Source organism: Sus scrofa, chromosome 15 (genome assembly GCF_054392235.1).
Source record: "Sus scrofa isolate SSC_HxYL_T2T_F1_AM1 chromosome 15, Sscrofa_HxYL_maternal_Yorkshire_Landrace_v2.0, whole genome shotgun sequence".
Lineage (NCBI taxonomy): Eukaryota > Metazoa > Chordata > Mammalia > Artiodactyla > Suidae > Sus > Sus scrofa.
The window spans coordinates 33,259,004-33,284,860 of NC_139397.1; the positions used below are offsets into that span (position 1 = coordinate 33,259,004).

The window sequence follows — 25,857 nt, forward strand, 5'->3', positions numbered from 1 at the left end:
ATAGGAAGCAGAGCAGTAGTTTTATATTTTCACTCTATCTAGTCTTTAAGAAATAAGATATCAACATGTTCACTGAAAAAGTAACCATGAAATCATGTGCACTTTCTGAAAGAGAACAGCCCACAAAGGATGGAAGTTTCTAAAAATGGAATGTTGACCCTAGATAGTATGAAAAATTCTGAGTGTTTTGTCTAAAGCCTGTTGATGCGTTCTTTATTTGAACACTTTGTCTTACTCTCTGACTTATGCTTGACTGAACGTGAGTTATGTGCCAAGCCTGGGATCAGAGGCACAGAATTCACTCTTGTCCCCCTATTGCTGGAAAGTCATAGATTTTATTCTCTTGGAAAGCCTATCTGGGAGTAAAATATATTTAATGATTGTTGTGACTACGAATTTTGTAGTACCTCAATTTGGGGCTTTGTCATAATTGCAACGCACTTGTTACATTTTGAGTTCAGATATGGTCACCTTTCCTAAAGGGCAACTAGCCACTGAGAGAGACAGCATGGCTTCCTGCAGGCAAAGTAGTCCTAGTGTGATCCTGCAGGAGGTCCCCAGGCCTGTCTATGTCTGTCACTACCAAATGGTCACCCCATGCCAGCATCTTGAGACATAAGGATTTGTCCAGCTAGGCTTCTGCTGTATAGGTAACTGCAGGCACTCTTTTCTGACCTGGCTATTTCACCACTTACCTTCTGTGGCTTGGGTTGACAGTTTCTGCAAATAGCCCCAACTTACCTGCTCAGCCAGGTGATGCCCCCAACCAACAGCAAGGAGCAGCTGAACAGTCTGGGATCAGAAACCTAAGAGTTTGCAGGAGCCAGCGGGGAGCGAACAGACATGTGTCAACTGAAAACATTATAAACCTAAAAGTAGAGAGTTATGTTTTCTTCAGCAGACATTCTGGGGAGTTCAAGCCCAGGAGAGAGTCTCAGATCACTCTGAGAGGCTGCTCTGAAACATAAGAGGGGGAGCCAGAATATATAGGAGTCTTTGCAACAAGAGGGAACACATGGGAACATCCAAAGATAACAGTTAATTAAAGAAAACCAGATAGCTCCACTTAATAAATTTAGTGCTTTTGTATATATGGGAAGGTGCAAAGTCTGGGCTCATTGAAATTGTTCCTTTGATAAGAACCTCAGCTCTCTGGGGCCATATCCTGTACTTTCTCATCCTGAGTCTCCTCAGGGTGCACCACTGGGGGCAGCTGCAGCAGCTAACTTCCAGGATGAAGGGCATCCTGTTTCTATCCTGAATTACCTTAGGGTTCACTGTTGGAGAGGCTATAACATGATGGCTTGATGGCTGCAACATCCTTTGTTTACTGAGAGGGCAGCAATATTTTTCATTCACACATGTGTAATAGGCACTAATCTATTTTGTGTGTGTGTGTGTGTTGTGGAAACACTGAGACAGAATAACTTTAAGATGGGAAGCGGTGCCTTTCTCTTCTTATGGAGTCCACTGAGCAGAGCAAAAGGCAGTAACCCATCACGTGAGTGGTGCTTAGAAGACAGCAGCAGGGTTTGCGTGTGTGCACCCATGTGCGCACTCTCTCATAACAAGCCTCTTCAACTATGGTAGGACAAATGGGAAGGTCATGGTGAGATATTTAAGAATAATGACATTATTCCACAGGGAGTCAATAATAAAACCAGGTTTTTAAAGCATATGAACAGGAGTTCCTGTCGTAGCTCAGCAGAAACAAATCCGACTAGGAACCAAGAGGTTGCAGGTTTGATCCGTGGCCTCACTCAGTGCATTAAGGATCCAGCTTTGCCATGAGCTATGGTATAGGTTGCAGATGCAGCTCAGATCTGGTGTTGCTGTGGCTCTGGTGTAGGCCGGCAGCTGTAGCTCCCATTCAACCCCTAGCCTGGGGACCTCCATGTGCCACGGGTGCAGCCCTAAAAAACAAAAATAAATGAATAAATAAATAAATAAATAAAGGGTATGAACATTTACTGAAAGGAAGGGCTGTTAAATATAGGCGAGAGGCACAAATTTCAAAAAAGATAGTACTGTTGAGTACAAAAGAAAATAATCTACCAAAATTTACCACAAAGTGTGAGCACCATTCAAAATTACATTTTGAAAATGAATTGCAGTGGAGCACAGTGGTCAGTAGTAGGGATGCTGACATCAGGAGCACTTGAGTTTGAATATTGAACCCACATCTCGCTGGCTGTGCCTGGGACAAGTTCCTTAACTGCTCTAATTATTAGTTTTTTGTCTGTAAAATGGGAATAATAGTAATACTCACATCATGGGTTTGTTGTGAATATTAAATGAGATACGTCATACAAAAATTTTTATTTATTTTTTTTCTGCTGTACAGCATGGGGACCAAGTTACACATACATGTATACATACTTTTTCTTTTTGCAATATAAGTATCTAGACATAGTTCTCAATGCTACACAGCAGGATCTTATTGGAAATCCATTCCAAGAGCAATAGATTGCATCCGTTAACCCCAAGCTTCCAATCCTTCCCACTCCCTCCTTCTCCCCCTGGGCAGCCACAAGTCTATTCTCCAAGTCTATGATTTTCTTTTCTGTGGAAATGTTCATTTGTGCTCTATATTAGATTCCAGTTATAAGTGATATCATCTGGTATTTGTCTTTCTCTTTCTGACTTACTTCACTCAGTATGAGAGTCTCTAGGTCCATCCATGTTGCTGCAAATGGCATTATGTCATTTTTTTTTATGGCTGAGTAGTGTTCCATTGTTTATATATACCACCTCTTCCTAATCCAATTTTCTGTTGATGGATGTTTGGGTTGTTTCCATGCCTCGGCTATTGTGAATAGTGCTGCAATGAACACGCGAGTGCATGTGTCTTTTTTAAGGAAAGTTTTGTCTGGATATATGCCCAAGAGTGGGACTGCTGGGCCATACAGCAAAAAAGCCAACCACCCAATGGAAAAATGGGCAAAAGACCTGAATAGACATTTCTCCAAGGAAGATACACTGATGGCCATCAAGCACATGAAAAAATGCTCAACATCGTTGATTATGAGAGAAATGCAAATCAAAACTACCATGAGATATCACCTCACACCAGTCAGAATGGCCATCATTAATAAATCCACAAATAACAAGTGCTGGAGGGGGTGTGGAGAAAAGGGAACCCTACTGCACTGTTGGTGAGAATGTAAGCTGGTACATCCACTGTGGAGAACAGTATGGAAGTACCTTAAAAATTTTTAATAATGCCTAGCACTTCGGTTGAGGGCTTTTTTACTTATTTATTTATTTTAGTTGTTTTCCTTTTGGATTAGAGATACAATACTGATATATTATTTCTTTCATTGGAAAAAAATCAGAGAAAATAGCTACATATTACTTCAATGTACATTTTAAGAGTATGACAATTTCAAGTGAAATTAACTTGGACTTGAAAATGTAGCATCTTATGATTAAACCACAATTTGATGTAACTTGGTAAAAAGTCAGTCTACTTCACTAAAAATATAATAATTGCATATAGATTATATTCATATACATTTTTAAAGTAATTTTGGCTGAAATTCATGTCACATAAAATAAAGGTTAATGTTCTGTTGTGTTTAAGTAATTCCTGTGAGGCTTAGCTTTTGGAACAAATTGGAAACTATACAGTCATACCCCAAAACATTAACTTTTTCCTGTGATTAGAATTATGACCAACATAAAACATATTAGTCTTTGCTTTTCTAAAGTAAGTGAAACATGAGGGCTTTTTAAAAGCCTACTACTATTACTGTTCTTTGAAGAAGAAAAATCATACATGATTCCTTAACCACTTGGATGTTTGGGTAACATCATGAAAATGGCAGCATTTACAGCTGCAGGAATAGTCAAAGGCAATGCCAGTTACCTCCTATTTTCTGTCTGTATTTTCTATAAAGTGTTCCTTACATAAGGAAGGATGAGATAATAATCCTGCAGGGTGAATTATGCCCAGGGTTGGTAAAGCCATCAAATAATGGCAGTTAGCTACTCTAGAGGAGTCGTCATCACGCCCCAACCCAGAAAAATTACATCCCTAGTACCAGAATCATTCTGGAACAACTGTTGATAATTTCCAAGGAAATGGCATATAGGAGATGAGTGAAACAACTAGAAATGGAAAAATAGGATCCTCATTTTTATAAAGGAAAAGAATTCTGAAAATTATAGCATAGGAAGCTTGAGATTGGTGCCTGCAAAGTGTCTAGAAAGGAGCAGATGACAAAGAAAGACAAGATTACTAAGATCCGCATGGGCACACTAAAAATAAGGTATTTTCTTTTTTGAACAGATTAAAAATTCAACCTGTTAGTCATGAGATTGCCATAATTTGGTTGCATCAGGATTTCAAAAAAACATCTACTTTGACTTATGATAATGTTCAAATAGGATGAAGAAATGCATGTTGGCTGATCGTTCATTTGGATAGATGCATAATCAGCTGCCCCATTATATACAAATATGGCCAAATAATGACTAATTAACTTAGAGGCATCTTTCCAGAATTATACCACAGAGCTCTATCTTTAGAACAACATTACTCATCGTATTTTATCAATGACAAGAAGATTAGAAGTCAGGCTTTCCATGTAAAGATCACACAAACTAGGAAGAGATAATAACTGTGATTTTGTCAGACTCAGAATTCTAAATATTCTATGAAAACTTGATATCCTGTAATAGTGGGCTGTAATAAACAAAATAAAAATGATCAGAAACAAAAGTTATTTCCTATATATTTGGCTTCAAATCAGTTTATTAAATCAGGAGGCTTAAAAGCAATTAGCATTAAAAGTAAAACTTGGGAGAGTGGTTGAAGATAAGCTCAGTGTGAGATAAGCATGTGTACTGAAAGCTGAGATAGTCAGAGTATGCTACATAAAAGGAGACACTCCTTTGCAAAGACCGTGAATAACGCAGCCACACTCTGCCCCAGTTAGACCACATTTTAAATGGATGGCTACATTTCAACAAAGTAACTAACAAATCAGAGTGCCTTTTGGAAAAAAAGAAAACAAGATGGTGAGGAATCAACACTATGTTGCAGGAAAAGATACAGATAAATTCAGGCCACAGCCCCTTACTTTGACAACAAAAAATCAAGAAAAAAATTCTTTAGTTTGTATGTATCTAAAGAACTTTCTATGGAACTTCATATATTTAATTTAACTCTTGGAGTTCCCATTGTGGCACAGTGGAAACAAATCTGACTAGTATCCTTGAGAATGTGGGTCCGATCCCTGGCCTTGCTCAGTGGGTTAAGTATCCAGCATTACTGTGAGATGTGGTGTAGATCACTAATGTGTCTTGGATCCCAAGATGCTATGGCTGTGGTGTAGGCTGGCAGCTGCAGATCTGATTTGACCGCTAGCCTGGGAAATTCAATATGCCCCAGATGTAAGGTATGGCCCTAAAAAGCAAAAAAAAAAAAAAAAAAAAAAAAAAGGAACGCTTAAGGGAAAAAAACAGTTACTGAGTAAAAACAATTAATGAGTTAATGAATACCAATTAACTGAGTAAACACTTAATGAGTAATGAGTTTTAGAGTGATGAAAATCTATTCTAAAGAAAGAATCATAACAATTAGAGGCATTCGGTGAGACAGGATTAAGATGGCAGAATAGAAGGACTGGAGCTCAACTTCTCTCCTAAAAACAACAAAATTGCAACCAAATGCTGAGCAACCTTCAACCAAATGGACTGGAGAGTTCTGGGCCCCATGTCAAATATCCATGCCTGGGGATCTGGCACTGAGAGAAAGAGCCCCCAGAGCATCTGGTATTGGAGGCCAGTGGGGCTTGTGTGCAGGAGCTCCACAGAATTGGGGGAAATGGAGACCCCATTCTTAAAAGGTGCACAGAGACTTTCACATGCACTGGGTCCCAGGGCAAAGCAAAGTCTCCATGGGAATTTGGGTCAGACTTGACTACAGTACTTGGTGGATCTTCTGGGAAAGCAGGGTGAATGTGGCTTGTTGTGGGGGAAGAACATTGGAAGCAAAGCTCTTGGGAATATTCATCAGCATGCCTTTCTTTGGAGGTGGCCATTTTGGGAAAATCTGGCCCCACCCATCAGCATTGAGAAGCACCAGGACAAACAACAATCCAGGTGGGGTCACAGTAAACAGGCTGCCTAAAGACCCCCTAGGCACACAGCCACGTTTAATCTGACCCCAGACACAGCCCTACCCATCAGAGGGATAGGAATAAACTCCACCTACCAGAGGGCAGGCACTTGTCCCTCCGATCAGGAAGCATACAGCAAGCCCCCATACCAACTTCAGCCATAAGGGGGGCAGAAACCAGAAGTATGAGAGGATACAACTCTATTGTCTGCAAAAACATCACCACACCAAAAACCTACAAAAATGAAAAGACAGAGAACTATAACTCAGATAAGGGAGAAAGAAAAAACCCCAGAAAATCAGCTAAGTGATCAGGAGATTCTCAGCCTCCAGGAAAAAACTTTAGACTGCTGAAGAAGATGCAGGACATTGGAAATAAACTGGAGGCAAAGATTGGTAATTTACAGGGAACACTGAGCAAAGAAATACAAGATATAAAACTTAAGAAGAGATGCAAAATACAATAACTGAAATAAAAAGTTCATTAGAAGCAGCCAACAGCAGAATATAGGAGACAGAAGAACGAATAAGCAAGGTGGAGGACAGATTAGTGGAAATCACTGATGTAGAACAGAAACGAGAAAAAAGATTGAAAACAAATGAAGAGAGTCTCAGAAAACTCTGGGAAAATGTTAAATGCACCAACATCCATATTATAGGGATGTCAGAAGGAGAAGAGAGAGAGAAGGGGACAGAAAAAATATTATCTCTTAAGAAGGGAGATAGCCAAAAACTTCCCTCACATGGGAAAGGAACCACTCACTCAAATCCAGAAAACGCAACAAGTACCATATAAAATAAACCCAAGGAGGAATATGCCGAGACACATATTAATCAAACTGACCAAAATTAAAGACAAAGAGAAAATCTTGAAAGCAGCTAGGGAAAAGAAACAAAGAACATACAAGGGAACCTGATAAGGTTATCCGCAGATTTTTCAGCAGAAACTCTACAGGCCAGAAGGGAGTGGCATGATATACTTAACATGATGAAAGGAAAAAACCTCCAACCAAGATTACTCTACCCACCAAGGCTCTCATTCAGATTTGAAGGAGAAATCAAAAGCTTCACAGATAAGCAAAAGCTAAGAGAATTCAGCAACACTAAAGCAGCTTTACAACAAATACTAAAGGAACTTTTCTAGGCAGAAAAGAAAAGGCCGCAACAGGAAACAAAAATTCCACAAATGACAAGGCTCACCAGTAAAGATATATATACAGTAAAGATACAAAATCATCCATGCACAATTATGCCACCAAAATCAGAAATCATGAGAAGAGGTGGGTACAAATGCACGACACTGGAGATGCACTTGCAATTAAGAGATCAACAACTTAAAATAATCTCGTGTATATATATATAGACACCTATATCAAAACTTCAGGGCAAACTGCAAACCAAAAATCTGCAATTGATCCACAAAAAAAAAAGAAAAATCAACTCAAATACAGCACTAAAGATAGTCATCAAACCACAAGAGGAGAGAACAAGAGAAGAAGGGGAAAAAAAAGAGCAACAAAAACAAATCCAAAGCGATTAATAAAAATGGCAATAATAACACACATATCAATAATTACCTTAAATGTTAATGGACTAAACACCTCAACCAAAAGACATAGACTGGATGAATGGATACAAAAACAAGATCCATATATATGCTGTCTTCAAGATACTGACTTCACTTCTAGGGACACATACAAATTGAAAGTGAGAGGATGGAAGAAAATATTCCATGCAAACAGGAATCAAAAGTAGGCTGGAGTAGCAATACCCATATCAGACAAAAATAGATGTTAAAATGAAGAATATTTTAAGAGACAAAGAAAGACACTATTTAATGATCAAAGGATCAATCCAAGAAGAAGATATAACAATTTTAAATATCTATGCACCCAACATAGTATTACCACAATCTATAAGGCAGTTGCAACAACCTTAAAAGGCGAAATCAGCCATAACACAATAGTAGTGGAGGACTTAAACACCCCACTTATAGCAATGGACAGAACATTCAGACAGAAAATCAATAAGGACACACAGACCCTGAATGAAGCATTAGACCAGATGGACTTAATAGATATTTATAGGATATTCCATACAAAAGCAACAGAATACACATCTTTCTCAAGTGCACATGGAACATTCTGTAAGATTGATCACATCCTGGGCAACAAATCAAATCTTGGTAACTTTAAGAAAATTGAAATTATATCAAGCATCTTTTCCGATCACAACGCTATATGACTAGAAATCAACAAGAAAAACACCGCAAAAAAAAAAAAAAAAAAAAACAAAAAAAAAAACAAGCACATGGAGACTAAACAACATGCTACTAAACAACCAGTGGATCACTGAAGAAATCAAAGAGGAAAGTAAAAAATACCTAGAAGCAAATGATAACAAAGATACGACATTCCAAAACTTATGGGATGCAGCAAAAGCTGTTCTAAGAGGAAGGTTTATAGCAATACAAGCACACCTCAGGAAACAAGAAAAAGCTTAAATAAATAACCTAACTTTACATCAAAAGCAGCTAAAGAAGAACAGGCAAGACCTAAAGTCAGTAGAAGGAAAGAAATCATAAAGATCAGAGCAGAAATCAATGAAATAGAAACAAAGAAAATTCATAGAAAGATCAATGAAATTAAAAGCTGGTTCTTTGAAAAGATCAATGAAAGTGATAAACCCTTAGCCAGACTTATCAAGAAAAAAAGAGAGAAGACTCAAATCAATAAAATTAGAAATGAAAAAGGAGAAGGAACAACGGACATCACAGAAACACAAAGGATTATGAGAGACTACTATATGCATCTATACACCAATAAAATGGAAAACCTAGAAGAAATGGACAAATTCTTAGAAAGGCACAATCTTCCAAGAGTAAACCAAGATGACATAGAAAAGATGAACGAATGAATCACAAGTACTGAAATTGAAACTGTGATTATAAACTTCCAACAAACAAAAGTCCAGGACCAGATGGCTTCACAGGCAAATTCTATCAAACATTTAGAGAACAGCTAACACTTTTCCTTCTGAAACTATTTCAAAAAATTGGAGAGGAAGGGATACTCCCAAACTCATTCTGTGAGACCACCATCACCCTGATACCAAAACCAAAGATACCACAAAAAAAGGACAGGCCAGTTTCACTGATGAACATAGATGCAAAAATCCTCAACAAAATACTAGCAAACCGCATCCAACAGTACATTAAAAGGATTGTACGTTGTGATCAAGTGGGATATATTCCAGTGATGCAAGGATTCTTCAATAATCACATATCAAGCAGTGTGATACACCACATTAACAAACTGAAGAATAAAAGCCATATGATCCTTTCAATAGACACAGAAAAAGCCTTTGACAAAATCCAACACCCATTTCTGATAAAAACCCTTCAGAAGGTGAGCATGGAGGGAACCTACCTCAACATAATAAAGGCCATATATGGAATTCCCCTCATGGCGCAGCAGAAACGTATCCAGCTAGGAACCATGAGGTCGTGGGCTCAATCACTGGCCTTCCTCAGTGGATTAAGGATCCAGTGTTTCCATGAGCTCTGGTGTAGTAGGTAGCAAATGCAGCTCGGATCTGACATTGCTGTGGCTCTGGCATAGGCTGGTGGCTGCAGCTGCAATTAGATCCCTAGCCTGGTAACCTCTATATGCCGTGGGTGCAGCCCCAATAAGACAAAAAGACCAAAAAAAAAAAAAAAAAAAAAAAGGCCATATATGACAAACCCACAGCTAACACCATTCTCAGTGTTAAAAAGCTGAAATTCCCACTGAGATCAGGAAAAGACAAGAATGTCCGATCTCACTACTACTCTTCAACATAGTTTTGGAAGTCCTAGCCATAGCATTCAGAGAAGTAAAAGAAAAAAAAGGAATCCAAATTGGAAAGGAAGAAGTAAAACTATCACTCTTTGCAGATGATATGATACTACTATACCTAGAGAATCCTAAAGACTCTACTAGAAAACTGTTAGAGCTCATCAATGAATTTGGCAAAGTTGCAGGATACAAAATTAAAGCAGAGAAATCAATGGCATTTCTATATACTAACAATGAAAGATCAGAAAGAGAAATTAGGGAAGCAACCTTATTTACCAGCATATCAAAAAGAATAAAATACTTAGGAATAAACCTACCTAAAGAGACAAAAGACCTGTACTCTGAAAACTCTAAGACACTGATGAAAGAAATCAAAGGTGATACAAAGAGATGGAAAGGCATACCATACTCTTGAATTGGAAGAGTCAATATTATCAAAATGACTATACCACCCAAGGCAATCTACAGATTAAATGCAATCCCTATCAAAGTACAAAGGACATTTTTCACAGAACTTGAACAGAATTTTTTTTTTTGCCTTTTTTTTTGCCATTTCTTGGGCTGCTCCCATGGCAAATGGAGGTTCCCAGGCTAGGGGGTCTAATCAGAGCTGTAGCTGCCGGCCTACACCAGAGCCACAGCAATGTGGGATCCGAGCTGCGTCTGCAACCTACACCACAGCTCACGGCAATGCCAGAACCTTAACCCACTGAGCAAGGCCCAAGGATCGAACCCATAACCTCATGGTTCCTAGTGGGATTCGTTAACCACTGAGCCACAATGGGAACTCCTGAACAGAATATTTTAAAGTTTGTTTGGAAGCACAAAAGACCAAGAAGAACCAAAGACATCCTGAGAAAGAAAAATGGAGCTGGAGCAAGCAGGCTCCCAGATTTCAGACTATACTACAAAGCTACAGTCATCAAAACTGCATGGTACTGGCACAAAGACAGTAATATAGATCAGTGAACAGGATAGAAAGCCCAGAATTAAACCCACACACCTACAGTCAATTAACCTATGATAAAGGAGGCAAGAATATACAATGGAGAAAAGACAACCTGTTCAATAAGTGGTGCTGGGAAAACTGGACAGCCACATGGAAAAGAATGAAATTAGAACACTTCCTAACACCAAATACAAAAATAAACTCAAAATGGATTAAATACCTAAGTATAAGACGAGATACTATAAAACTCTTAGAGGAAAACATAGGCCAAACACTCTCTGACATAAACAACAGCAACATCTTCTCAGATACACCTCTTAGAGTAATGACAATAAAAACAAAAATAAACAAATGGGACCTAATCAAACGTCAAAGTTTCTGCACAGCAAAGGAAACCCTAAACAAAATGAAAAGACAACCCATAGAATGGGAGAAAATCTTTGCAAATGAATCAACTGACAAGGGATTAATCTCCAAAATTTATAAACACCTTTTGCAGCTCCATACCAAAATAATAAATAACCCCATCAAAAAATGGGCAGAAGATGTAAACAGGCAGTTCTCTAAAGAAGACATACAGATGGCCAAAAACACATGAAAAGATGTTCACCATCACATATGATTAGAGAAATGCAAATCAAAACCACCATGATGTACTACCTTACAGTGGCCTGAATGGCCTTCATCAAAAAGTCTACAAACAATAAGTGCTGGAGAGGGTGTGGAGAAAAAGGAACCCTATTACACTGTTGGTGGGATTGTAAATTGGTGCAACCACTGTGGAAAGCAGTGTGGAGATTCCTCAGAAAACTAAACATAGAACTACCATTTGATCCAGCAATCCCACTCCTGGGCATCTATCCAGAGAAAACCATGACTCGCAAAGACACATGTACTCCAATGTTCGTTGCAGCCCTATATGCAATAGCCAAGACTTGGAAACAACCTAAATGTCCATCGACAGAGGAGTGGATGAAGACGATTTGGTACACAATGGAATATTACTCAGCCCTTAAAAGGAAAGAAATACCAGCATTTTTAGCGACATGGATGGACCTAGAACTTATCATGCTAAGTGAAGTCAGTCAGACAATGAGACACCAAAATCAAATGCTATCACTTACATGTGGAATCTCAGAAAAGGACACAATGAATTTCTTTGCAGAACAGACACTGACTCACAGACTTTGAAAAACTTGTTTCCAAATGAGACAGGTTGGGGGATGAGGGGATGAGGGGATGAGCTGAGGTTTTGAGATGGAAATGCTGTAAAAATTTGGTTGTGATGATTGTTGTACACCTATAAATGTAATAAAATTCATTAAGCAATAAAAAATTTAGAGGAATTCAGGTATAGGATGATCTTATTAGGGCTAACACATTTTTATATATAAAGCATTAATCAAATAAAATTCTCTTGGGTGTAAGGCTTTATAAAGAATGATTACATTAAATGAGAGGTTTAGCTAGATGGCTCTAGAATGTATTTTCCAGGGGTAGGAGTATTATTGTGGGGTAGTCATGCTGCCTGTTATTTATTGCCAGTGATAGCTTCAGGCACATGAAATGGGAAGTATCTTTCCCTCTTACAAAAAAGGAGAATATGAATACAAATCTTTAAAAGTATATTAGGCATCTTAAGGTGAAGGTTTATTATACCTTTGGGCTAAACTGAAGTGACCTCTCTAAATTATTGGCTTTACTACCCTGGTGATTTGAACTTCTAAAACACCCAAGTTAGAGCCAGGTATGGATACAAGGTAGTTTATCATCTAAGCAAAAATTCAGATTAAGTGAAGAAAGTGTATATTCAACCTCAGAAATGCCTAACTTTTGTTGGATGATAATTGGTTAGAGTTGAGAATGGAAAACATGTTTTTTAGTTCCTAGGTATTTGTATTTCTTTACATATTATTCTGAATATTCTGTCACTATTTATAAGTAAACATTAGCTTTTATACCTATGGCCTTATTAATAAAAAGAGGTAACCTAGACTAAGTGCATAATGTGTTCTAGGGCGTATACTGAGTTCTTTAAAAACTTTATATCATTTAATCCTCTTGATAACTCTGGGAAGTAGATACTGTTATTATTATCCCAGCTTTACAGATGAGGAAACTATAACTTGCAGAATTTTAAAACATGTTCAAATTGCTAGTAAATTACTGCTGAGATTCAAATGACCTCAGACCCCAATCTATGAACCAAAACAGTGTAATGGTGTAGGTTCATGGACAGAGTACTCAGTGCTGCCAAGTGGGTAAAAGCAAATGGTGCTTAACCCGTCATTTACTGATTCTCTGATCTTAAATAAATATCTTAGTCTCATGGAACATCACTTTCTTCCTCTGTAAAGGGTATGGGGAGTGGTGACATAATAGTAACAACTTATAAGATTGCTTTGAAGATTAAATGAGATAATGCATACAAAGTGTTTAACCCAAGGTCGGGACCATAGAGAATTTATCTCTTGATGCTATTAATATCTTAGACTATGAGTTAGTCACTGTCAGTTGCTACCTGTGCCTGTAGAAAGCTTATTCATTTAGAGTCTGCACTTCTACTCCAGGTAATTCTGTTTACCAAAATGTGAGCTCTAATTCTGGAAAGTGGCTAAGCTCTTTATGTTTCTGCTCTTGCATGTTTGAAATAGTCTTTTGGAATTTCAATAACAAACACTTTGCAGTACAAAAAGTCACAATTCTAGTACACAGTATGAATTATTTTTTTTCAAAATAGTAAATTGTTCAAGTAACACCTGTCAATAAGAAAATTTCATTTGTATTCTGAATCCCTTATCCATCATACCGTTCTGAATATGGAGGAGGGTTGCTGTTGTACTGCTTCCCAGGCTCCTAAGGTCACCTGCCATCGACGTCCATTCCTATCCTTTCACTATCACATCAGGGTTCCTCTGCCCCCCACCCCCATTCCACCAGCCTGTATTGTAAAAAAGACTTGGGCTCCCTTTTGGATGTTGACTAACAGCTTTCCAATCCCACAACTCTTCCTACTACCTCTGTCCCATGTCTGGGAAGACAAGAAAGCTCCTATGTCACCTCCTTTGGTGCAGTCAGAAAGCTTACACTAGGTGAGCTCTGACTTTCCCGAGCCATTTCAGACCTCCTGGGAAGATTTCCCTATCACTCCAGAAAGCCTCATTATTCAGTCAAAAACCTGTTCCTGCCCTCTTAGTGTGTATATGATATCTTCAGTCTCAATATCCAAACCAAATTTGGGGTAGGGGTGGTGGGTCCGTATCGATTCTGTAGGGTAATGACAACCCCAAGAACACTTCCGTCTTTACAGCATAATCCCTCATCTAGAAAATAACCATCTGCCTCTATAATTGTGTTGGCACTTTTATTTACAGCTGACTGTCTCTCATCTAGTTAAATCAGAATGCATTCCCTTCGGTCAAATGGTCTGTAAACAAATTCTTGTAAAATTTCTTGTAAAACTTGATAGTTTTCTTGTTCTGTTAGCTATTTCAGAAATTAGACTTGGAAGGAAAGATACCCAGATCTGACCAAAAAAGCCATATTACAGCCTACTGAAAATTACAGATCAAAAGTCTTTCAGTCAGTTCCAAACCAATTCCTGTTTAACCTCTAGAAAGTTAAAACCGAAAGTATAATTTCTTAGTAGGATAAGGAATATCTTAATCATGGAGTTCCCGCTGTGGCACAGTAGTTTAAGGACCTGGTATTGCCATAGCTGTGGTATAGGTTGCAGCTACAGCCCAGATTTGATCTGTGCCCCAGGAACTTCCATATTCCACAGGTGCATCCAAAAAGTGTAAAAAAAAAAAAAGAAAAAGAAAAAAAAAGAGAAAATCTAGTATCCAGTATCACTCTCAATAGAAAAATATATGTAGATATTAAACTATAGTCAGAAACCATAGTACCAGCAATTAGCATCCTTAGTTAACATCATTCTGAAGTTCTGCCTCATTCTTTTATATTCTCCCCTGCTATCTGAAAGTAGTGTTCCTAAGAAATCCTTGGTAATCTGAAATGGTGTAAAGTGAAGAAGCAATTACCTTAGGACATGTCTTGCTAATGGATGCCCAAAATAAATCCAGATAAAGCACAGATGCTCACACATTGCAAAGCTCTGGTGACCTGATGCTCAGATGCTGAGTGTAGTTCCCCAGGAAGGAGCTTGGCAGTGCCACTCTCGCTGCTGGGGTGTATACTGCCTCTATAATATGATCTCTTCACTATAAAACGCTGAACGCTATTTTCATTTTTCACTTTTTTTTCATCAAAGTGAAAGTCCTCTTTGAATTTCTTTCGATTAGCAGAAACAGGTGCTAATGTAGGTCTTTCATAAATGCAAAGTGGCATGAGGTGAACTTGCAGAAGCTAGGAAATACTTGTAAATGAATCAGAAATAAAACCATGGTTATTAGAAAGAAGGAACAAAATTCTTGTTATTTGCAAGTGGCATTATCTACACTACAACCCTGAAAAAAATCAACTGGAAAACAATTAGAATTAATGAGAGAGTGCAATAAAATAGCTAGTTAGAAATATTATAAAAATCAGTGTTTTTCTGTCAATGAGGAATAATCATTCAAAAAATAATTGGGGGAAAATTTGGTGCATAATTGTCATGTAGGGTATAAAATACTATTTAAAGAAAGGTGCAGAACCCATTTAAAATAAACTATTGAATTTATTGAGAGAAATGAAGAATTTAATAAAGAGACATACCATGTTCCTGGATGGGAAGGAACAGAGGTGATACTTCTTCCCCAAATAATTTAAGATTGAATTAAATTCTAAGAGAAGTTAAAATCAATTGGATGATAGGAATGGGGAGAACTTAATAAACGTTTAAAATGGTTCTATAGATCATAACAGAAAAAAAAACAAGAGAGATTTGAAAACAAAATAAATAATAAAGGATTCTGATATTAAAATGGTATGAACTTAGGTTATTTGAAGCAGTGTGGTAATTGTTCTGGATCAGGTAGATGAATAAAACAGTAAGTTACCTGTCAATAGATCTTGCCATATTTAAATGTTTAATACTTATAAAAGAGATATCACATATCAACCAGGAATTAAAGGCTAATTCTATAAATGTCCTGGAACAATTGTGTCACTGTTTGGAAAGAAAATAAGATGCTTACCTGACAGCATAACATAATATAAATCCCATATAGATCAAAGAGATAAATGTACCCAGAAAGCAAATTGAAATATTATTAAACTTGAGGAAAACAAAAGGGACTCTTTAACTGTTTTCCAGTGGGAAAAGGACTTTCTAATTTAAAATCAATCAAAGAAATCACAAAGGAAAAAGAAGATTTATACATCTTTATAAAAGATTTCATATTCATTAAAGTTATGAATATGAAAATATCACAAAGTTAAAAGATAGGAAAAAAGAAAAGATTTCAGAACTAAAACAATTTTTGCTTTCCTCAATATATGAAGATTTAATATAAATTCGTAATGAAAACATTGTGACAGGAATCTGGGCAAAAGATATAAAGAAACAGTTCACAGAAAAGGAGACATCTTTAGCTAATAAACACAGGGGGAAATTAGCCTTATGTGTAATCAAAGAAGAAAAACATCAAAAAAACAAAAGGAATTTTTTTGCCTGCGAAATTGGCAAAATGTTTAGAAGGTGATAATCAGCATTGGAAAAGGAGCGGTGACTCTCACATTTTCTCCTGGGGATGTGAAAATCAATAAAGCCTTTCCAAAAGACCAAGTGGAAATCCGTATCATGAATCTCTGATAATATTCTAGGGCTTTCTCCCAGTATTTCTGTTTTTAGGGCTCTATCCCAAAGAAATAATCTGTGATTTAAAATGAGATTTATCTTTAAGCACAGTCTTTTAAAAAAATCTTTTATAGAGTATAGTTGGTTTACAGTGTTAAGTCAATTTCTGCCATACAGCATAGTGATCCAATCATATATATATATGTGTGTGTGGGTGTGGGTGTGTGTATATATATATATGTATATACACACACCCACACCCACATACACACACACTGACACTCACTTTGCGTTGGTAGATGCAAACTATTACGTTTAGAATGGATAAGCAATGAGGTCCTACTGTACAGCACAGGGAACTATATCCAATCTCTTGGCATAGGCCATGATGGAAGATAATGTGAGAAAAAGAATGTATGTTTAAGTAGTCTTTGCAGCATTATGTTCAATAGCAAAAGTGGGAAAAGGGTACATAATCTGTAATAGAGCCCCATAATAAGCTCTTATGTGTTCATTAAATATGTTACACAATAATTTTTAATGGAGTGAGAAAGTACCCGCTGTATTTCAAGTGAGCGGTAACATACAATACATATTTTATGCTTCTAGAAAGTGACACAGTAACATGAATGGTGGCTATCTCTGGGTTATCTAATTTTGGACAGTTTTGTTTTCTTCACATTTTGTGCATTTTCCATGTTTTTTTTCCCCAGGAAACTCTTACTAATTTTGAATCAGGAAAAATAAGAACTCCATTCCTCCTGAATGATATCCCCTACCTTGCTTGTTTTTTATTCTCAAAACTCTCCCAGGGATAGAATTGCTCATAGGAAAATAGACACTCTCCTTGTGTCTGTTACTCTATGATAGGAAAATGGTGAATGTTTAACATATTTTACCTCACAAGGATATTATAAAGATAAATTGAGATAAAGATTAAAACATGGTCTGGAAGAAAAAAATGTAAGAAAAATATAATGAGTTGAGGTGTGTCAACATATATTTCTCAAGGCAACACATTCAGTAGTTTCCAGTGACTATCAGGCATGGGCCTGTGGCTGGTTTAAAGAATAATGGCTGTAAAAATATTAGTTGATAAATATAAAAATAGATATCAACCTCTAGACTAATGCTATGCAATAGAACTTTCGGTCTCAATGTTGGAAATGGCTAAGAGCCAAACAGAGCTATTGATCATTTGAAATGTGCCAGGTGTGACAGAGGACCTGCATTTTTATCTTAATTTAAATTAAATATAAATAGCCATAGGTGGCTACAGCTCTACAATGCAACATGATTGTGAGTCAGGCACCTTCTTCAGTGCTTTCCATATATTATCTCATTAGAACCTCACAACAACCTGTGGTCCAGGTATTGTTTATACCCTTATTTTACAGATGAAGAATCTGAGTGGTGATTTGTCCAGGGTGGGGGTGCTGAGAAGTTATGGAACCAGAGTTCACAACTATGTTGGAGGATGCCAGAGTCACCCCTCCCCCCATCCATGACTCCATATTGCCTCCCACACATAACACCACCCTGCCCCCAGGCAGTCACAGGCAGGTGGAACTGACAAACCCCAAAGGAGGTCAGAGAATTTCATTGGAATGAGCCAGACAAAGAAGGTGTCTTGTCCCTCATCACCTCGATGAATCCTCCCTGCATGTCATGGTCACCCTGCTCTTACAGGATGAAGTCCCCATTAGCGCCCATGTACCATGAGAGCAACTTCTCCCTAAGCCATCAGGGAGCGATTGCAGAGCTAACCTGTTTGTTCAGTTGCTGCCTTCCTTTGGAATCAAGCCCTTCAGGTTGAAAATCTCTTAAAGCCAAGATCCCAGGCTGCACACAGGTGAGAAAGCAAATTTGCAGAGTAGAGTTGAAATACTTGGGCAGCTTTTAATGTACTCTCCAGGATGTAACAAATGAGTGTCTGTGTAAATCAATAAACCTTTCTGGTAAGGGACTAACGGTATTATGTGAATAGTGAGGCAATGGACACGGAAACCAGGACTCTTGTTTCCTGTCAGTATTTTTAAAGTTCACTGTCATAACTCTGTTCCCCTTGACCTTTATCAGTGATACCTAACAGAGGCTTGAGTTGCCAGGTAAGTTCTAACTGCACTTCAACTCTCGTTCGTTTTTCCCTTGGCGCCTGATAAATGCCTTCTGTACACTTTCTTCTCTCATGGATAGTCATTTCTTCCCCATGTCATGATTACTCCTTGAATAATAATCTACTTTCTCAGATTGAAAAATACTTCATGCCAAACAAATACAGATTTTTTTTTGTTTACCTTCATGCTTTAAAATCAGGTTTATTATCATTCTGCTGCACAGTAATAATTGCTTTAGTTACATGAATGTTGATAAGTGAAAAATCAATATGCACAGAAACTCTGGAATCCTCAAATGCTGGGAAACTTATCATTCAAAGGCTGAGAGAAAATGAGAACCTTTGGTTTGGAAAAGCAAAATGCCTGTCACCTAGAAGTAGGAGAGTCTTATCTCTGCTCTCAAACATAAGGAGATTATGTAACATCATTATGACTGAAAACCCTGTGAGAGCATCTGCAAATTGCAACCAGCCCCTTTCAAAACACTGACATATATTTACATGCGATTAATGCATAGAGCAACTCTGCTCTTTACTTTTTTAAAGTAGTTCTTTATATAGTCCTGTCTTTATAGTCATCATAAGCTACATTTTTAATACAGTAATTTTGGGACAGCTTGAAAGAACGTGAAGAGGCTGGTTTTTCATAAGGGACTTTAAATTTTTTTTTTTTTTTTTTTGGTCTTTTGCCTTTTCTAGGGCCGCACCCACGACATATGGAGGTTCCCAGGCTAGGGGTCTAATCGGAGCTGTAGCAGCCAGCCTACACAGAGCCACAGCAACACGGAATCCAGGCCACGTCTGCAATCTACACCACAGCTCACGGCAACGCTGGATCCTTAACCCACTGAGTGAGGCCAGGGATTGAACCAGAAACCTCATGGTTCCTAGTCGGATTCGTTAACCACTGAGCCACTATGGGAACTCCTAAATATTTTTTTTTCTGTAGCAAATACATTATACTGACATAACGCTCTTTCATTTAACATGCTGTTTACTTAATGTATTTCCACCCAGAGGTGAAACATCTATGTGGGAATGCATTGTATTATTTTGCTAATTAGCATCCAAATGTGGGCTCAGCTTATGTAAATAGAACTCAGCCTTAATGTAACATTGTTTTCTGGAGCTAAAAAGACACTTCCAAGTCTGTGAAGTGTTAACTGCCATGCCTTGGAGAGGCTGTCTGATTAATTACGAGGGTGTGAACTTGGTCATGTTCCTGAAATGATGTTCCGTCTAGAGCAGTAGACTAGATAATTGCGCTCTGGCCGCCATGGGTCCTAAGTGGAACGCAGCAGGTATGAGACCCCAGCCTGGAGCTGTCTCCACCTACTGCCACTCACTTGATCAAAGGGAGCATGCTTGGTAAAGTGTCTCTTCAAGTCAATTAGGCAAAAATTTTCCCACCTTGAAGGATAAAATTAAGATGTATTTAATAGCCAATAATCTATGAGTATAAGTGATCCATATGATCAGTGCAATAGGTAGAAGGGCAGAAAACACAAAGTAGAGTTCTCATTTTTTTGTCTGTAAAACAGAGATTGGATGTGAAGTTGAGACATCTTTAGCTCTGGCATTCTTGTGAATAATACCAAAAGATGACTTACAATGCCGGGGTGGAGAATCATTATTTTAAGTCTCTGGGCTGCAGTTTCCTTTATAAAATTATGTGGTTACCCTTGATAGTCCAATCTCTTCTAACTCTAAAAGGTCCCAAAATTCATGAAGTTAAAATTACCAATCAAATTTAGGTGTGATGTCATTGATACATATACATGAATACATATGCATATGTACATATATAAAGCTCTCTTTATACGTATATGGGCAGCCTTCCCACAGGGTATTTGGCAAAATCTAAACTTTGGTGTCAAAACTGGGTGAGGAGGATGCCACTGGTGTTTGGTGGGTAGAAGCCCAGGGATGCTGCTGAATGTCCTGTAATGCAGAGGATAGTGCCCCAAAACAAAATATTATCTGATTCCAAATGTCTCCAGTGCTGAGATGGACAAACCATAGTTTGGTGTGTATGTGTAGAGGCATGAGTAGTATTTGTGGTTTGCATTTGTTTTGTGTTCTTCTGTTGTTTCAGTTTTCATCTTTTTGGTTTTTTTCTCACTTTGTTCCAAGGGCAAAATCAATAGTAATAGGAATCACACATATTATTTTGACTCTTTCACAAGCCTGATCTCTGTAACCTGAAAAACAGAAAATATGACACAATTGTAAAGAAAGTACTCCTGGAGTTTACTGGCATGGCAGTAGGTAGAAATAGTATAAATGCAACAGGGCTTCACATTTAGAACAGTACTTGGAACCTGCTCATTTCTAGACAGTTCTGGGACATGTTACAAGCCCTTCATATATCCCTGGTGATTTCCTTTGACATGAAATAGGATTCTCTTTACACAACTCTTCCTCGACCTTACTTTTGTTGCCTTTGAATGGTTCCTATTCCTACAGTGTTGGGTTATATTGCATGTACACACACACACACACACACACACACACACACACACACACACACTGATAAACATACACAAAGTACATGCTTCCTCTCTCATTATAGAGAAAAGTTTTGTATATAATTCGTTCTAACCAGAAGACATTGTTAGAAATAACAAGACATTGTTTTCCTAACCATCTGTTGTTACATGGAAATAAGCTTTGCTGGGCACAACTGGACATTTTTTCCATGTTTATCTTAATGAGACTTCATTCTGGTTTGGTTACATGTCTCTCTGCTCAACAAATTGCATCAAAGTCTGCTTTAGAGAAATGAGACCAGTTAGGCTCTGTGAGCTCTTAGCAGAAGCTGGCTGATCCTCTCATAGGACTCAGAGAAGGGAACAGGGAAGACCAGGGGTGTTCAGAATTTTATAAAAGAGATGGTTCTACTGTGACAGAAGGTCAAGTATGACGTGCTTCATCATTTCTTAAGAATTTATGATTTTATGCTTATTTACATTTGGAACATTACTATATAAATTCAAAGAAATCTGGGATTTCCAGCTGGAAAAAACTTTGATAATGGCGTGGTCCAGTAAGGTGAAAAAAAGGAACAAAAAAATAAAATAAAGTCACAAGAGAGTTAAGCAACTTGATCAGTGTCACAGTAAGTAAATGCTAGACCTTGAGAAACCATATGTTCCTGACTGGCCCCTGCCACATAATGCTGCTGAAAGTGTTTTTACAACCACCAAACTAGGAGTCCCCACTGTGGCACAGTGGGTTAAGGATCTGACCGCAGGAGCTTAGGTCATTGCAGAAATGAGGATTCGATACCCTGACCCTGCACCCTGGTGCGGTGGGTTAAACGATCCAGTGTTACCACAGCTGAGGCTCAGATTCAGTCCCTGGCCCCGGGAACTTCCATGTGCCATGGTATAGCCATAATTTTTATTTTTAATTTTTAAAAACTAAAAAAGAAAAAGAAACCCACCAAACTACAACTAAAAAACCAGATATCTTGGTATCCCACTATGCTTATCTTTAAAATTCTCTCTGAGATGTACGTCATCAAAGTATAAAATACCTCCTTAGTATATCATGTACACAGTGATCCAATATTCTCTTGGTAAAATGATGTGTAATTCAAACAGAAAAGTCTTTTCATAAAAGTGGTGGCTGCCAGCTTCCCAACCTACGTGTCTATTGCTGCCCCTGAGTTGAGCTGTAAGCTGAGGTGTTTACTCTTCATTTATCCAGCCTCAGTAAAGAATTACATTTCTGCTCCCTTGTCCCTTATCACCACAGGATCCCAGCTGCTAAAAAATATCTGCCAGCGCCCACTCACTCACCCACGCAAAGTAATGCAGGAAATGTTAAAAGCTAGAACGAGAAGAATCAGGGCAGTGCGTAAATGTATTAGTTCTCCTCACCCCCCCCACCCCCCCGTCATTTTCAAAGCACACCCTGCTGCTTGCCAATTCTCTAAAGAAAAGCACAAGACCGATGATGACCACCTTTTAGCTCCTGGACATACAAACAGCGGCTGTAGTTCCTAGAATGGAATTCAGTTTAGTATAATTTCATTAAAGCAAAAACCATCAGGAGTTTAGGATGCTAAGACATTTATTGGAGTGGTTTATAGGGCTTCTACTCAGTTCAGTCTGTGTGACCTGAGGTAAACCGCTAAACCTCTTTGAGCCTCAAGTTGCTTATCTGGAAGATGGACGTAACAGTCTCTCCGTGGCATTGCTGTAAGAATTCCACGAGATAAAGTATACTAGGTGATGAGCGCAGAGCCTGGCACATAGTACGCATCCCTACTCCTTAACACTCACCGTCATTGGCATCCATTTTTCAGAGCTCCTTACTTGTCTCTGTCACAGCTACCCCCACGGCCCTAGCCCTGGCTTCTGTCTTAAATTAGACCCACATGTCCAACGCCTGGATGCACATCTTTTACAGATGGTTCTCTTACATCTCAAATACATAAAGCTGAACCACTTGTTTCTTCAAAACTGATTCTTTTGGGGACTGCCCCCTATCTGAGAGTGACTCTTCTCTCTCGTGGCCAGATCTGAGTTAGATTAACCCCAATGAGGACATTGGGCCCCGAACAATAGAAATGAATCCAGGGGTGTCAAATGTGTCCTTAAGGGTTCAGTGAAAGGCAGTAGCCAAACCTAAAGTATCCTTGGACGCTGGATTGCCCCCATCACACTCCCTCCTTGCAAGAAGGCAGAGAACTCCCAGAGTTGGAGTGGACGTTGCTCTCAGGGAGGGTACGGTTGAGTGGAGATCAGGGCCAAGGCAGCCTCCCGCAGATCCTGGATCATCCATCCGCTTCACCAATTGGAAGGGCATTTGTCCTGAATGGAATGTCCACTGGTTATGCTTGATAATTAAATATCATTGCCATCTTCCTAAAGCTCAATCCCATTCTCCTTGTGAATTCTCAAGCAAAGGGACAGTATTCTTCCCTAAAGAGAAAAGAAGAGGCAGAGTGAGTCATCAGTGTCACTGAAAAGAATTTCTTGGAAACCTTTGTTAGAGAAAGGGAAGAAGGGCCAGTGTGACTGCCAGCCTCCCTTGCTGAAGAGCAAGAGTTATACATTTGTTGCCATTTTGTCCTCTCTGTAGGAAGGGGGAAAGTGGTTACATGGCAGAGCATGTACTTTTTTGTTTTTTTTTTTTAATCTCGCATAACACTGATTGTCTCACTTTGCTGTGCTTTCCTGTCAGAGACCTTATCACCCTCTCTGAGACCTGGAACATTAAGCTTTGTTTCATCTTGGGTTTTCAGCTCTCCTTCTCATCCAGGTGCTGGCTGAGAGCTGAGGTAGATTCTGAATTCTCTCTCCAGTGTCGGCCTTCCGCTTCCTCCCCGATGCTGCCATTGTATTTCAGGGGTAGGTGGTCCTTGACAGGACTCTTGTTTTCTGACCTCCCCACCTGCTCCTGCATCTCTCTTTGTTGCTGGTGTGGAAGCAGGTGGGGTAATCACTTACAATATGAATTGGGCTGTGTCCCTTCACCACAGCATCTGGCTTCTTCCAATTCTCTGTCCTTCTCCTGACCAATGTCCCTGTGCTATATCCTCTGACCCTGTTATAGTGGAACTGGGCTGCCTGAGTACACCTTCCAGAACACCCATGCCCTCAAGCCCTGCCTTGTCCTCTGTTACTTATTCGTGCATGTAGGTGTGAAATGTGTTTAAAGACAAGTGCATAAAATGAGTATTTACAGTGAAAAGTTAGGATGTAAACAACTAAGAAATATTGCCAGGAGCTCAGAGCCCCCCAAATACTTCTCTCTTATCGCAGCTTCCTTCATCCCCACCAGCGGCAATTATTTATCTGATTCCTGGAATAATCCTTTTCTTGCTTTTTGAAAGAAAATTTTACATCCTAGCTTTGTATTCCTGAACAATATAATTTTCCATTTAAAATTTGAGTACCAGAGTTCCCACTGTGGCACAGTGGGTTAAGAATCCAACTACAATGGCTTGGGTCACTGCAGAAGGGCGTTTGATCCCTGGCCTGGCTCGGTGGGTGAAAGGATTTGGCGTTATGGCTTGGATTCAGTCCCTGGCCTGGGAACTTCCATATGTTTTGGATCTGGCCATGAGATACACATATACATAAAAAAAATGTACATGGAATCATGTTGGGAAATTCTGTGTATGTCTGTGTGCATGCGTGTGTATATGAATAGACATGTTTAAATATAAACCCTGCTTATTTTACTCAGTGCCATGATTGCAAGCAAGATTCATCCATATTATCCATGTACACATGCTCTATTCCACTGTCTTTTATTTCTGTATAGTAGCCCATTATATAAATTTAATAAAATGGCCATTTGGACTGTTCATTTGTTTTTTTTCCATCTGGGAGCTGGTAAGAATGAAGGTGTTTTGAACGTGTGTATGTGTGGCCATCCTAGTATATGTGTGCACAAATGTCTATAGTGGGTGTACCTAGAAACGGCACTTGCAGGACAGAAGGTATGGTATTTTGTCCTTTGGTAGGTTAAACCAAACTATGCTACACTGAGTGCATTCACACCCCCACTGGTGGGATATGAGAGTTCCTTTTGCTCCACATATTCCTCAACACTTGCCATGTACATTTTTTCTATTTGTGCCAATCTGGTGCCTGTATAATTGTATATTTTTGTAGTTTTAACTTACTTTTTGTTGTTGTTGTTGTTTGTTTTTTAGAGTCATACCCACGGCATATAGAGGTTCCCAGGCTAGGGGTCGAATTGGAGCTACAGCTGCCGGCCTACACCATAGCAACACAGGATCCAAACCTCATCTGTGACCTACATCACAGCTCACGGCAACGCCAGATCCTTAACCCAATGAGTGAGGCTGGGGACTGAACCTGCCACCTCATGGTTCCTAGTCGGATTTGTTTCCACTGTGCCACAACAGGAACTCCTTCACTTACTTTTTTTTTTTTTTTTTTTGGTCTTTTTTCTCTTTTCAGGGCTGAACCCCCGGCACATGGAGGTTCCCAGGCTAGGGGTCATATTGGAGCTGCAATTGCCGGCCTACACCAAAGCCACAGCAACACCAGATCCGAGCCATGTCTGCAGCCTACACCACAACTCACAGCAACGCCAGATCCTTAA

General features: G+C 38.8%; 1 protein-coding gene across 10 annotated transcripts in view; it reads left to right on the plus strand.

The window, feature by feature from the left end:
* Window positions 1–25,857, plus strand: part of NCKAP5 (NCK associated protein 5) — a 1,198,715-nt gene that overhangs the window by 924,707 nt on the left and 248,151 nt on the right. The window lies entirely within an intron of this gene.